This window comes from Triticum aestivum, unplaced genomic scaffold (assembly GCF_018294505.1).
Source record: "Triticum aestivum cultivar Chinese Spring unplaced genomic scaffold, IWGSC CS RefSeq v2.1 scaffold35064, whole genome shotgun sequence".
Lineage (NCBI taxonomy): Eukaryota > Viridiplantae > Streptophyta > Magnoliopsida > Poales > Poaceae > Triticum > Triticum aestivum.
Window position 1 is genome coordinate 17062 of NW_025228368.1, and position 12590 is coordinate 29651.

At 42.7% G+C, this 12590-nt stretch overlaps 1 long non-coding RNA gene across 8 annotated transcripts in view; it reads right to left on the minus strand.

The window, feature by feature from the left end:
- Positions 1-7522: 7522 nt before the first annotated feature.
- The window catches only part of LOC123174000 (uncharacterized), a 5581-nt gene continuing 513 nt past the window's right edge, over positions 7523-12590 (minus strand). The window contains exons 2-5 of one of the 8 annotated variants that reach the window (XR_006486683.1): positions 12117-12183; positions 11674-11816; positions 7978-10644; positions 7523-7783 (exon numbers count right to left, since the gene is read on the minus strand). This is a non-coding gene — a long non-coding RNA (uncharacterized lncRNA). Of the gene's footprint in view, positions 7784-7977; positions 11817-12116; positions 12184-12315; positions 12421-12590 lie in introns of all 8 variants that reach the window. The other 7 variants (XR_006486678.1, XR_006486682.1, XR_006486677.1 and 4 more) reach the window with 7 other exon arrangements.

Here is a 12590-nt window from a genome sequence, read left to right on the forward strand (position 1 = left end):
AGATGTTGCACGCCAGATAGGTCTCGACGGCGTGCAATATTTAGTTTTAGCTTTATTGTGTGAGTTTTTTGTGTTTTTTTGGTTTTCCATTGGTCCTAAATTGTACATCAAAATCAGTGTACATGTACTAAGAGAGATGAGCTACTATGTAGACATTAGTTGATTTTGTTATGTACCTGGTTACTTAATAATCGTTCTTAATATTGAAAAGGGACAGAAATAAGTTGAGTATTTGATCTGACTTGGTAGTGTTTGCCGGTTAACGCATCTATGTCATTAGACCAGTTCTTTTTTCTTCTCACAGTTTGTCATTTAGAATGATTTTTTAGAGGAACCAGGAACTGGTTCGTGATTCACTTTGTCCTCTTTGTTGATGATCCTTTTCTTCCTATGGTTATCCAGGCTTGAGTCTCAGTTTGATCTTACAGTTCTACGGCTCAAAGGTTGATGACTGCCATGAGGCACTACCTAGTTAAATCTTCGTAAGTTGTTGACCATGAACTTTTCTTCTTAATTATTTTCATCTTCTTAGCCTTGCCACATCATCTCTTAAAAATAGTTTGAATCCATCAACTGTGTGCTCTGCCTATGCAATTCATTGAACCGTAAGATTAAAACCTTCATAAGGTGTAGCCCTGTCTCCAACTACCTTCTGAATATTAACATTTTTGTTGGAAAAAGAAGAAAGATTAAATCATAGTTTGCACTAAATGAAAATGAGTTTTTTTTTTACATTTTGTTCACTCACTAGGAGGGTCACTATTTATATGCTTGCTTCAACTTTTTCCGGATCACCATGTAAATCATTTGTACAGGAGCTCTGGAACAAGAAAAACAATAATCACAAGGATGGAGGCTTAACATGTATTTTTTTTGCCATCTGGTGTTTATCTAATTTTTTGATGGGTGACCAAAACCAGATTACCTTTTCTAATGTTAGTATTGGAGTGTTATCTGCAATGGCATCTACTATATATACTGAAAGTAGTTTTATTTATCTTTAGAACTTGATATATTTTCTAAAACCACTTATTATGCTTCTATTTGTATCTATGACTTCTGAAGCAAGTCAACACACACACAGGCAAATAAACCAAACTGCTGGTAGAGTCACTGTATAGTGTATACAAGGAAATTTACTTTGCTTCCGGTAGTGGGTTTAGGCTTGATAGAAGCTTGGTTGTTTATATTTTCAGAAAACTGGATCTATCATGATTAAGATATGGTCAACATGTATATATTTGGTTCTACTGTGCTCTCCAGTGTTGCTTACCAATGTGATTGCTTAATGATTACTACGACATATCTTGCTAGGTCCAAGCTGACAACAATCCTCTTGGTCTTAAAAATTTTGTCGAGGCGGCAGGGATCAAAGAATAAGAGATCTGGGTCTTCGCCTTCCAAGATTAGAAGGGGGAAACCATCGCTCACTCTCCATATGCTTTAAAAGCAAATCTCAAGTGCATTGCCTATACAAAAATAATTTTGTGGTCATCTATCTCACAAACTATTCACATCAAGTTCATATGGAATGGCACTCACGGAGGCAACTGAACCAAGCTATCTATTGTATGCCTAACTATGGCTTTGTAGTTTTATCGCCTCCATTGCCATTCTTAGCTAATTAGTTTTTCTATTTGTATGACTGTAGTGGATGCTGCCTTGCTTCTGGCACGGGTTAACTTCGATAGTCTCATGCCCATGTTTAACTTGATGATGTTACTCTTCTGGCACATATTGAATGTTTCTTCTTACTCTTGAACCGGCCAGATAATCGGTTGTTCTGTTACATGTGCTAAAACTTGCCTTCATACTGATACATCATGCCGTTTGATCTTTTATCGGTTGACCATATTGTCGGGACCGGCACCCTCGCGCCAAGGCGCGTTGCCGATCTAGTAAGGAGATGGTTGAAGGAAAGTTGGAACCCTAACGAAGACAAAAAGGACCTCTACACCGACAGGACATGGAAAACCGACGAGCTCAGTAAGTACCCTCCTAACTGAACCTTTTCCCAACTGATCCACTCCTGCAACAGAGTATATAAGCAGTTAGTATTAACTGTACGTACACGTCGTCAATTCAGCGTGCATCCCACCAATGTATTACACCGACTATGGTGGCGGCTGCCCTAGAGAAAACCCGCAGATATTTTCCATTGAAGTGGAATCTATAAGAGGAGGTTTACGGTGGCCGCTAGACGTGTTTGGCGTCGTCACCGCGCGCGATACTTTGCGAATGGAACACAAGTGTAACATTGTCTTCGCTCGTTCGAGGAGTAATTGTCAGACCATCACAGAGTAGGTAACTCATATTATGTTCCTAATTTATCAAATTTGATTGATTCAATTTGTCCTTTGACCCATGAAACGTCATCATATACTTACTAAATTATTTGTGTGTGCAGTGTCCGTCTAGGACTCACACGTCCTACTCGTGCTGTCGTGGCTGATTTCGACCCAGGGAGCTTTGAGGTTGTGCTCAAAGTTAAGGGCGCAACTGAATCTGCTGATAAAGACCTAAGTTTTCTAGTTCTGCCGTTAGAGGAACGTTATCAATATTGTAGGTATTATACTAGTAAACATAGCACACTGGAGTTGACGCTTCGCCGCGTTGATCGTTCTGTGGAGGCGAAAATCAGTCTGCGAATCGCTGCTGGTTCATCATGGCCACGCGGTATCCAGGGTGTATTTACCGCCAGTATTGCCAGTATAGATGATGCTGAAGTTTCCTTGCTTTCTTTTGAAGATGATAAATTGCCGGTTTTTGCCGATGATGGCACCATCAAGCTGACACGACGCGTTGTCTCCGTTGAATGCGAGCATGGAGAGCTGAAAGTTTCTGCCACAACATGGTGTGCAAATGATGAGCCATATGCTATGACAAATGACATAGTTTTCACACCTAGGTTCACGGGTAGAAGTTGTGGTGTGCTTAATGGCACATGTAAGATCCAAATCACTGTGGCCTGGTCCCTTTTTGACTGGTAAGAAAAATTGTGATGCATACACTTTTATTCAGATTGTTTTGAGAATACATTTGATTCAACAATTGACCTATTTAATTTAAGGATGGGACTACATGTACCCAGGCCATGAAAAAAAGGCCTCCTAGCGTGGAGACTGTTAGCCCATTCCACCCCCGCCGACATGTGAGTCGAGTGAGGTGAACTCGGCTGTGCACTCACATGTGGCTTCTGCACCCATTCCACCCCCGCCGACGGATAATCCCAATGCTCTCTTTGCAAAAGAGCTTTGTGACTTGCTCGCTAGCGTGGAGACTGTTAGCCCTGGAACTGGAAGGGCGATTGCTTGCCTCCTGACGGGAACGACATTCGAGGGCAAATACAAGAAGGCGAGTGATTGCCCTCGGTCTGGTATAGTGAAGCAGAAGCCACCAAGGTGCAAAGGCAAAAAGAGTGGCGCCGCACCCGCAGCTGCTTAATGGATGATTCCCGGTCCCTCGGCTCATCCCCATGGTTTGGTTCGTCATATGTGGTTTCAGCGTGGTCCATTATCTTTTGTTGGGATGTTCTTGTCGGGTTCAAAATTGTGGTGTACAAGCGTGAGGAGTTATTGCGTGTTAGGAGGGTTTGGCGGGTTGCACGAGTGCTTGTGGGGTTTAGCCCAGTTTTCCGTACATTAACCGGGCAATTCTTTTCTTCTTAATTAATCGACGAGGCAATTCTTTTGCCTCCTTTTCGAAAAAAAGGCCTCCTTGCCGGGTCTGTTTCATGTGCTCATGCAGTAGGCCTCGATGCTCAAAACCCGTCTGATTCCCAAGTCCTCCCCCATGCCTGTTCACTCCCCTTGTTTGCAAAATACCACAACTCCATTACACCATCATTACTAGGAAAACAATTGTTGGGGCAAACCGGGAGGGATAAAACGGAAAATAGAAACTCTGCTCGATTGAACTATGATCTGATCATTCCAAGGCAAAGCAATATTATAAAAAGCAAGGGGATAAAGAATATTTTTGACAAACATTAGGTATGCAGTGTCGTCTCCCTTGAAACAAAGACTTCATGATTCCAACATACAAATTTATGGTTATATTAATTGACAACACAAGTCCAAAGCATTGGTCTGTAGTAAAAGGAAAACATTTTGCTGACTAAAACGTACACACAAATCAACCAAGTTAAACTGATTTGCCAGACCAATGCATGTAACATACGAAAACATGCTGATCGGATAGTCTTGAGTGTGAATTATACAACCCATGCTTTGATTGCTTCTGACCTCTATAATCTATCGAAACAGGCAGCATGTTAGCTAATATACTGTCTCTCAGAAACAAAACTTAATGGTGGCAGGGGATCAACTTTGAGGGTGGACGTTGATGACTTATTCGGAATAGAATCGTGTCATTAAACTGGAGCTAGTTATCAGTTTGAACTGTTAGTAGTTGTCATGATGTTCCAAACGGATTACCATGTAATTAAGAAAAGATAACTATTTGCCAGGTTAAACTAAGTTGTTTATTGTGCTGCTGCCCCTAGACTTGTTTGTATGGTCAGTGCGCTCGATGTCCTTGATGGCCGCAATGTTATATCATCTATGCTCATCCAAGGAGTAAGCGTCAAACTATCACCGAGGAGGTAATTAGTTTTTAAAGTTCCTAGCTTAATTATATAGTATTAACTGTTATTCACCATTGATCTCCATCAATGAAATGGTAATATATACTCGCATAATTAGCCTGCATGCGCAAAATCTGTATATAGCACTCACATGTAATGTGTCGTTGGGACCTGTTTCGAGCCTGGGAACATCGACGACATTCTCAAAGTTAAGGGTGTAACCAAGACCCAAGATGGAGGCCTAACATTTCTAGTCTTACCATTACAAGGAAGGAATTATTATTCTTATAATGAAGATTACATTACAAGTGTAGCACACGTTGGTGTACATTCCACCAGATTGGACACATTGTGGAAGCGATAATTATCGTGCCACTTATTGGTGGGTTATCATTGCCACCAGGTGGTGTTCAATGTGTACTTACTGCTAGTACTACCAGAATAGATGACTTGGAAGTTTTGTTGTTCGCTTTCAACCTGAGAAGGCAAACTTCCTTTTGCTGATCATGGCACGATCTATCTTTCGTGGCGTTTTGTTTCCGTTGGATCCAGTGATGAAGATGATCTCAAGATCTCTATCATGTGGTACGATGTGAAGAGGAGGATCATCTTGATAGAAGAGATGATATAGTTTTCATGCCATCCTATGCCTCGTTGGGGTGACCGATGTTGATGTTTTGCCGGAGTAAGTACCCTGGTTTTATAGTGGTATGACATATATATGATCTCAGGATAGAGACTGAGGAGTACCCGTTTGTGGATGATAGTGCTAAAGCTAATGTGGATGATGATATGAGTGAGAGGGGGGGGGGGCAGCAGGATGACATCATGGACCACGATAAGCGTGGGGACGTGCCTAAATCCACTGGGCAGACCAGTCAGACTTCAGATGCCACTATGTGTTGGTGTCCGACTAGGGGTGCTTACCACGTCGGCCTGCCATTTATGGGCCGGGCCGAGGACTGACCAATGAATGATGAATGGGCCATGCAGGCCCTGGCGTAATCAAGATGAAGATCTCCGAAGACTTGACGTACACTTGAAAGCATATTTGAATGATTGACATGCTTATCTCTAGATTGTAATTGACCATATGTAAACCCTAGATACCTCCGATGCCTATATAAGCCACGGGGTTTAGTCCGTAGAGACATGATTACAAGGTTAGATCTTAGGAACTCCTGTTGGCGTCGTTTCTTCTTCCTCTAGACTATCTCATGTAGCTCTCACAAAGACAGAAGGAGACTCAAGAATATTTGTGGCCGAGATGAAATTGATCCCCCGCGCGTTGCCTCTGGCGCATGGGGGAAACCCTATCCTCGCCGCCAGCCGCCCCTCCCCGCTTCGCCGCCGCCGGAGGGGACACCGGCGAAGCCCGCGTGGTCCCCAGGGAAGGTGGCGGCGGGGCGTCCTCGTCATTCTCACGCAGATCTCGCGGCGGCCGATGGCGATCTCACGGCGGCCGGTGGCTGGCGCCTGCTGCCCGTGGGGCGGCGTCCCTCATGGCGGCGGGGCTGCCCCTGAAGGGCGCTTGGTGGTGGCCACGTGGCGGCACGCGGGTGGACCGGATCTGGGCTTTCGGTCTGCGTCCTCGTCGGGGCAGTGCTTGACGTTGCCCTTGGTCATGAGGCGTGGTCCGGGACGGGCCGAGCGCCGGTGGTGCTGTCCAGGACGCACGCTGGCAGCGCCCTACTTCATCTCGCGTCGTCTCGCTGGCCAATAGTGGTGGTCATCTTCTTCGTCAGAGATGGTCAGCCAGAGGCTTGGTGATCGGATCTCGGGATCCATCATCTAGTCCCGGCTGCGAGTTGGGGAAACATGGTTGCCGGTGAAAACCGAGCCATTGGCAGGCGATGGCGGCGTCCTACGCCGTTACCTTGATGGAGGCATCGTCTGTAACTACTGTCGACCCACTCGTGCAGCTCTGGGGGAAACCCTAAGATCTGGTGTTCCAGATCGAACGATGGCGGCACTACGGCGTCGTTTCTCTCTTGGGAGCATCGTTTGTGGAGCAGCGCTGGAAGTCAGAGGCAGGAGGTGGAGCAGCTTCGTCTTGCACGGAGCTTCGGTGGAGATGTCAAGTCATGCCTGACCGACAGGTGCTACGCTTTGTCATGCCTGGTCGGCAGGTGCTACGCACGATAGATTCCCCAAAGACTTCAAGTTGTGTCGGCTGGTGGTACTTGGCAGCATGGTGCTGAGGTGTATCAGTGGCGACCGCGACGTGCTCAGCTGTTTGTGCGCAGGGAGGAGGTGCCGTTGGGCCCCGTGGTGGCGTCGACGATATCTAGACCAAGCAAGGTTGATGCATCAGTACAGTTCTGAAGATGGAGCGGTGGCAGTTGGCGACGGCAGCCTTTGAGAGCACGCAGGACCGGCGAGACCCATGCCCGGCAGGCGTCCTGGATGGGTCCTCAGGTCTTAGATGTTAGGTTTGGCTGCGATGTCTGTTTGGTATTAGGCCCAGGCTATCTGCGCCCCTTCATCAACTGGATAGGTGTAGCGACAGTTTGTTGCTTAGACGGCGGCTTTAGGCTTACTGTGATATTACTTTGTAAGGTCCTGTGAGAATAATTAATAAAGTGGCCGTATGCATCGTTCAGATGCTGAGGTCGGGGGTCAACCTCCTTTTCTAAAAAAAAGAATATTTGTGGCCGTAGCATCACACTACCGACCTTTTCCTTTCTACTAGGGGTTGGGGCGCCACCGGGTGGCGCCTCTTGAGAGGAAGTTGGGCGGTGCCAGGTTGGCATGCGCTCATTCCACTTGCTTTCTTGATATTTTGTATAACACATGGGCATGGAATGTAAGAAGTCGCACTACTGATTTCAAAAGAGCTAAATAAATGACACTCAAATATAAAAAGATTAGGGCATCTAAAACACAAAACACCGAAAGGCATGAGATAGAACCAAAGAGAGGGAGAGAGCTCACACATACTCATGAAATAATTAATCAACATATGCTGCAAGTTTCTATAGTGGCAAGAATTCAACATTCAATTAGGACATGAAGTGCTAAACACAACGACGGAAAGTTTAAAGGGTATCCATGACACTATTGCTCCTTGTCCACATCGTCAACCACTCTTCTACCCGTGAGGCGTCCGCCGCCTGGGTCTCCGGCCTTGCTGCTCCACCCCTACCACGGACCTCTTGGGCATCCCCTCATCAGCCAATCGCGAAGGTCCTTATTTAGCTGTAGCAAAAGGGAGTACATAGATCAGTTCTTCCAAACAATCTAAGATGGGTCCTATTTAGCTGTAGGCAAAAAAGGAGTACAATACATTTTGGTGGTTATAGATATATAGTTGCGTAAGTACCCTGCATGCGGTATGATATCATCATGACCAAAACTCTAAAAATCGAAAGACTCTAGAATTCATAACATACCAATAGAGACAAAAGCACTGGATTGCAAATTTGATTCATAGCAAGGAAACACTTTTGTGGCGCAACCACTATGCCATAAACATCTTGACATATGTTCTCCATCTCCATAGAGCACTACATTAAATAGATTCACCAAAGCAACAAGCAGTTCAGCGGTTATCACGGTTTGCAAAATCAGTAAAGTGCAATCAACTACCTGTAGTACCATTTTCTCGCCTATTTCTAGTGGCAATTACAAACCCTACCAATGTAAACATGAAGTAGGATCACAAAACAATCAACAACACATAGTGCATTGAAGTAATCAGCCTTGTCTATTAGAATAAAGACAAGCCTTGGGAATTCTGAGCACAAAAAATACAAGTAAATCTGCATAACAAGCAGAAAAGGGTCATATATGATTTGCATTTCTCTATGTGACACTAACTCAGAATGCAGCAAACAACCTGATGATCATGCAGCATATGTCAGCAGTTTAAGGCTATCACTCTGTTTGAATAAATTAGACATCAGATAACTATTACCAAATTTATTTCTATCTAGCAACTCAGCCCTGTCTGCACATATATGGGATAAATTGAAGTAATCGCATATGTTTCTCAATTCAGCAACTAAGCAAGTAATCACATATTCCAAATTACCAACAATTATTTAAGAGCAGAAAAACAGAACGACGGGTACATTAGAATATCAATGTACTAAATAAAGCACTGCATGATTAAATCACACATAGTGAAGGAGGCACGCACCGGTCTCAGCCCCAAGCCCGTTTAAGCCAGAGACGAGCACGTACATTGGACGCAAAGAGCAGCCGTATCATCTCCCTCAAATACACGACGATAAAAATGAGATGATAGGTTATTTAATACCTCGGATGGTGTATGTGTGACCGAAGATGTGTTTCGACAACCATCAAAAGAAGGTTACCAGTTACCACTGCCTGACATATATCCGAGTAATGTCAAGCAAGCCATGACAGTGACACCTAGAGCAGACAAGAATCAGATCAGTATTGTGAAAGAAATACCATCGGCTCTGGAGAAGATACCTTCAACATAAAAATACCTATAAAATGATGGAATAAGAAGATTACCCAGCAATAGAAAAGCAAACTAACTATAGTCGACTTTATCCTTATTGTTAACCACATTTAACAGAAATTTCCCAACCATCATTGACGTTTGAACGAGAGCACATGAAGGTACAAAACGCAAGAAATTTTGCCTGATAACTAAAGCAAAAGGCTAACATCATAGCTGAATGAGGTATGTTGTTGCATGTTCAATCGCATCCTATGACCTTGATTGTAAAGAAGTTATGAAAACAGGTGTCATTCGTACATAAATCTGAGAAAACACAACTGAACTCAGGTGTGGTATATTTATATATGCATACATTTGACTCGACCCATCCATTGAAAGACCCACTTTGTCAGTATAGGGGGTACATATCAATCTGTAAAAAACATAAACTGCTTAGACTCCAAAACATCAGTTGACAAAACAGTAAAAATTCCAGTAAAGAAAGTTCATCCAGAGGATGTGAAAAAAATCAGGGGGAAAACCCATCTAGAGGAGTCTTAGGGTTGTAGCAGAGTCGCGCCTTGACTTTGGGGTCACAAGAAGCAGGAGCATCGAGCCTTGTCGACAAGAGAAGGCTGTGGGAGAAGTGAGTCTCATGATCACTTACATTGTTGGCAACACATCCTGCGAAAAAGAAGTTTGAATCCAAAGCATGGCACACTTATGCTATCTGAAATAGAGCCTATATGAGGCTGCAAATTGTTTCATTACCAATTGATCCATATATATATATATATATATAGTTCATCCCAGATAAACGATTTCAGTTCTGGTCACAAGGGCCATTCTATTGAACAAACACTTATTACTAAGCAAGACGTTTGACACATTAGTAATATATTTTGCTTGACGGAGCTTTGATTTAAAATAAAAACCTGTTACAAAATGGAAGAACTTGCGGGAACAGAACTAATTTCTTCTATATGAAATAGGTATATTTGTATATGTTCCCTCTTTTGCAGATTTACAGTAAAAGGAAAACACTAATGCCATAAAGTTCATAGCTCTCTGACCAACTATTCTAACCCCTATGCAAAGCATGAAATTTCCCCAATGCTCCAACCTTATCGAAATAGTTGTCATAAAAAATCAAATACAAATACTTCTAGCAGCAAATGAGTACGATCTCATCAAATAATCAAATAGAAATAATTCACACAGAACAGAAGCATGAGTTGTTCAGCATGGGTTAATGTGACACTATCATGACAGTGCAATAGAGATAAGCAAATCTCTTTATCTTCTTGAGCCATCAATTATGGTTGTACAAAGATAATTTCACACTTAACTCGTAACCATGCAAATACGCAGCATACACATGCCAATTTGAATTACATCTGCTACATGCATAAAAAGGCAGTGCTTGCCTAACATCTAATCTCATCCAATTGCCATACAGAGAATGATCTGATAGTATTATTTAGCACGGCTCGATGACCGACATGCAACAACCATAGCTCGAAGGCTAGGTAGGGGAATAGAAAAGGAAAAGGAGACCAAGAACTCACCAGAGTAGGCGGCCGTGGAAGCCAGCCAGAGGAGCAGGAGGCCGAGCCGACCACATGCATAATTAAATAGTTTGTAGCTAGGCAAGTTAAATTCCCCGAAAAACAAGAAAGCAAGATAAGATTAACACAAAATGAATGGGCCAAAAGCAAACATACATAAATGATTATTTCATTTCAAGATGAACCCGTACATCCATATCTAGCTAGCCATGGATTGTAGGCAAAAGCATTTGAATCCTATCTGTTTAGCTATCTATAGCTATCTAGGAGTGGATGTAACTAAGAAACTAAGTATCTCGGAACTAAGGTCAGATGAGGATGTCAGAAGATGCTCCGCCCCTCTGTTCCAGCCGCTGAGTGCAGGACTCTGGTCATCTCCTCCACTGACGACGTGCTAAGACGTCATTCCGGAGTGTTCGTGAGGAGCGACGGCTGGTCATGTGTATTGGTGGGTGTGATCATCTAATTTATTACATGAATCCTAAACACAGAACTTCAAAAGCTGAACTGGTATAAGTAGGAGAAGAGTACCGAATATATACCAAATGTACCTTCTGCCTACAGTCAATGAAGCAGGTGATTTCCTACGCGAACGCCACTTTCAACTGTTATCTCGTTCTCAATTTTTCAACGGTCAGACAAAATAATGGCCACTGTTGGCACACAAAACATGAATTACGCCCTCGCAAGCATAAAGAAAAAGTGATATAACATGAAAGCGGAGTAGACCAGTGATAATTTCCCACCCTCATCAATAGATAGACCAGCAAAATTCACAACAACATGGGCTTAACTGATGCACATCTCAAACAATCCGGCACAAGTATATTTCCTCAAGTTCATATATTTTATTTATGAGATGATAGGTTGCACCTCACACCCGTCTATAGACACCTGAATCTCCAGGTAAACTATTCTACGCTCCTTATGATTTTAGATTTTATAGTATATTCCATAATACTTTATTTGTATTGCTCAAACAAAGGCTTGGAGTTTTCTCTTAATCCAGTGATGCTGAATTCCTCGAGCTCTAGTGCTAAATGTTATAATTTTACAGCTTTCTAATGCTTGAACATAACAAATTCTGATATCTAATATATACTTACATGGGCATTGTAAGTCATATAACCAAGACTTGGGTGCAACCATATAAGCAATATATAGAAATTGGCAGAACACGTCAAAATGCAAAAAAGTGACTGCATTTTCACAAAGTTCTTCCTCAAAATCCTCCTCTTCTTTATCAGATCTGCAGGCGTTGTGTTTAGAAAAAACATAAATAAATTGAGAAATTAGAATAAAATCATCACAGAGAATCATGTAGTAAAAACTGAGAGAAAGGTGATGGGATTGGGGACACTCCTCAAACTTTATGTTGTAGTTCTATGACTATATTCGAGTCTTTTGCCTTTTTTCAATCTACACCACAAATTAGTTTCTAGACAAGTGAATCCGCCAAGAAAATTCAATTTTATTTTTAGTTTGGAGGCCCTGCAGTCTGCAGATTGGACATTAGAGAGCAGTATGAGTTGAAACAAAAATAAAGTACCTGATCTGTTGTGACCTTAGTTTCAGCAGATACTCTCTTAACTCCCGCACTCTGAGTATTGCTCCTCCTACAACAGAAAATGGCTGCATCAGAACACTTGAGTTCATGTAGGATAGGGCTGTGTTCTGGTATTGGTTAGTTCAACAATAAATAAGGTAGTAACAGAGGGCATCAAACTGATTTGCATAGTTGTAGCTACCTCTGCACCAATACAATGCTTGCATCATGTGCATCGCAGTTACCTTGAACAACAACAATAATAATAATTCTCCCTGTCATCAAACTCTCACCAGAATAAGATCAGCTGCAGGTAAAAATTCAAGCTAATGATTGACGTACAGCACAATTTTTTTAGTCACCCTCGCTTCACTGTAAGAAACATAGCCTAGTTCCACCATGATTATATGAAGCAAAGAGACATAAATCAGCTTAGATCGAAGGAACCCAATGAGTCTTGCTGCATAGATGGGCATG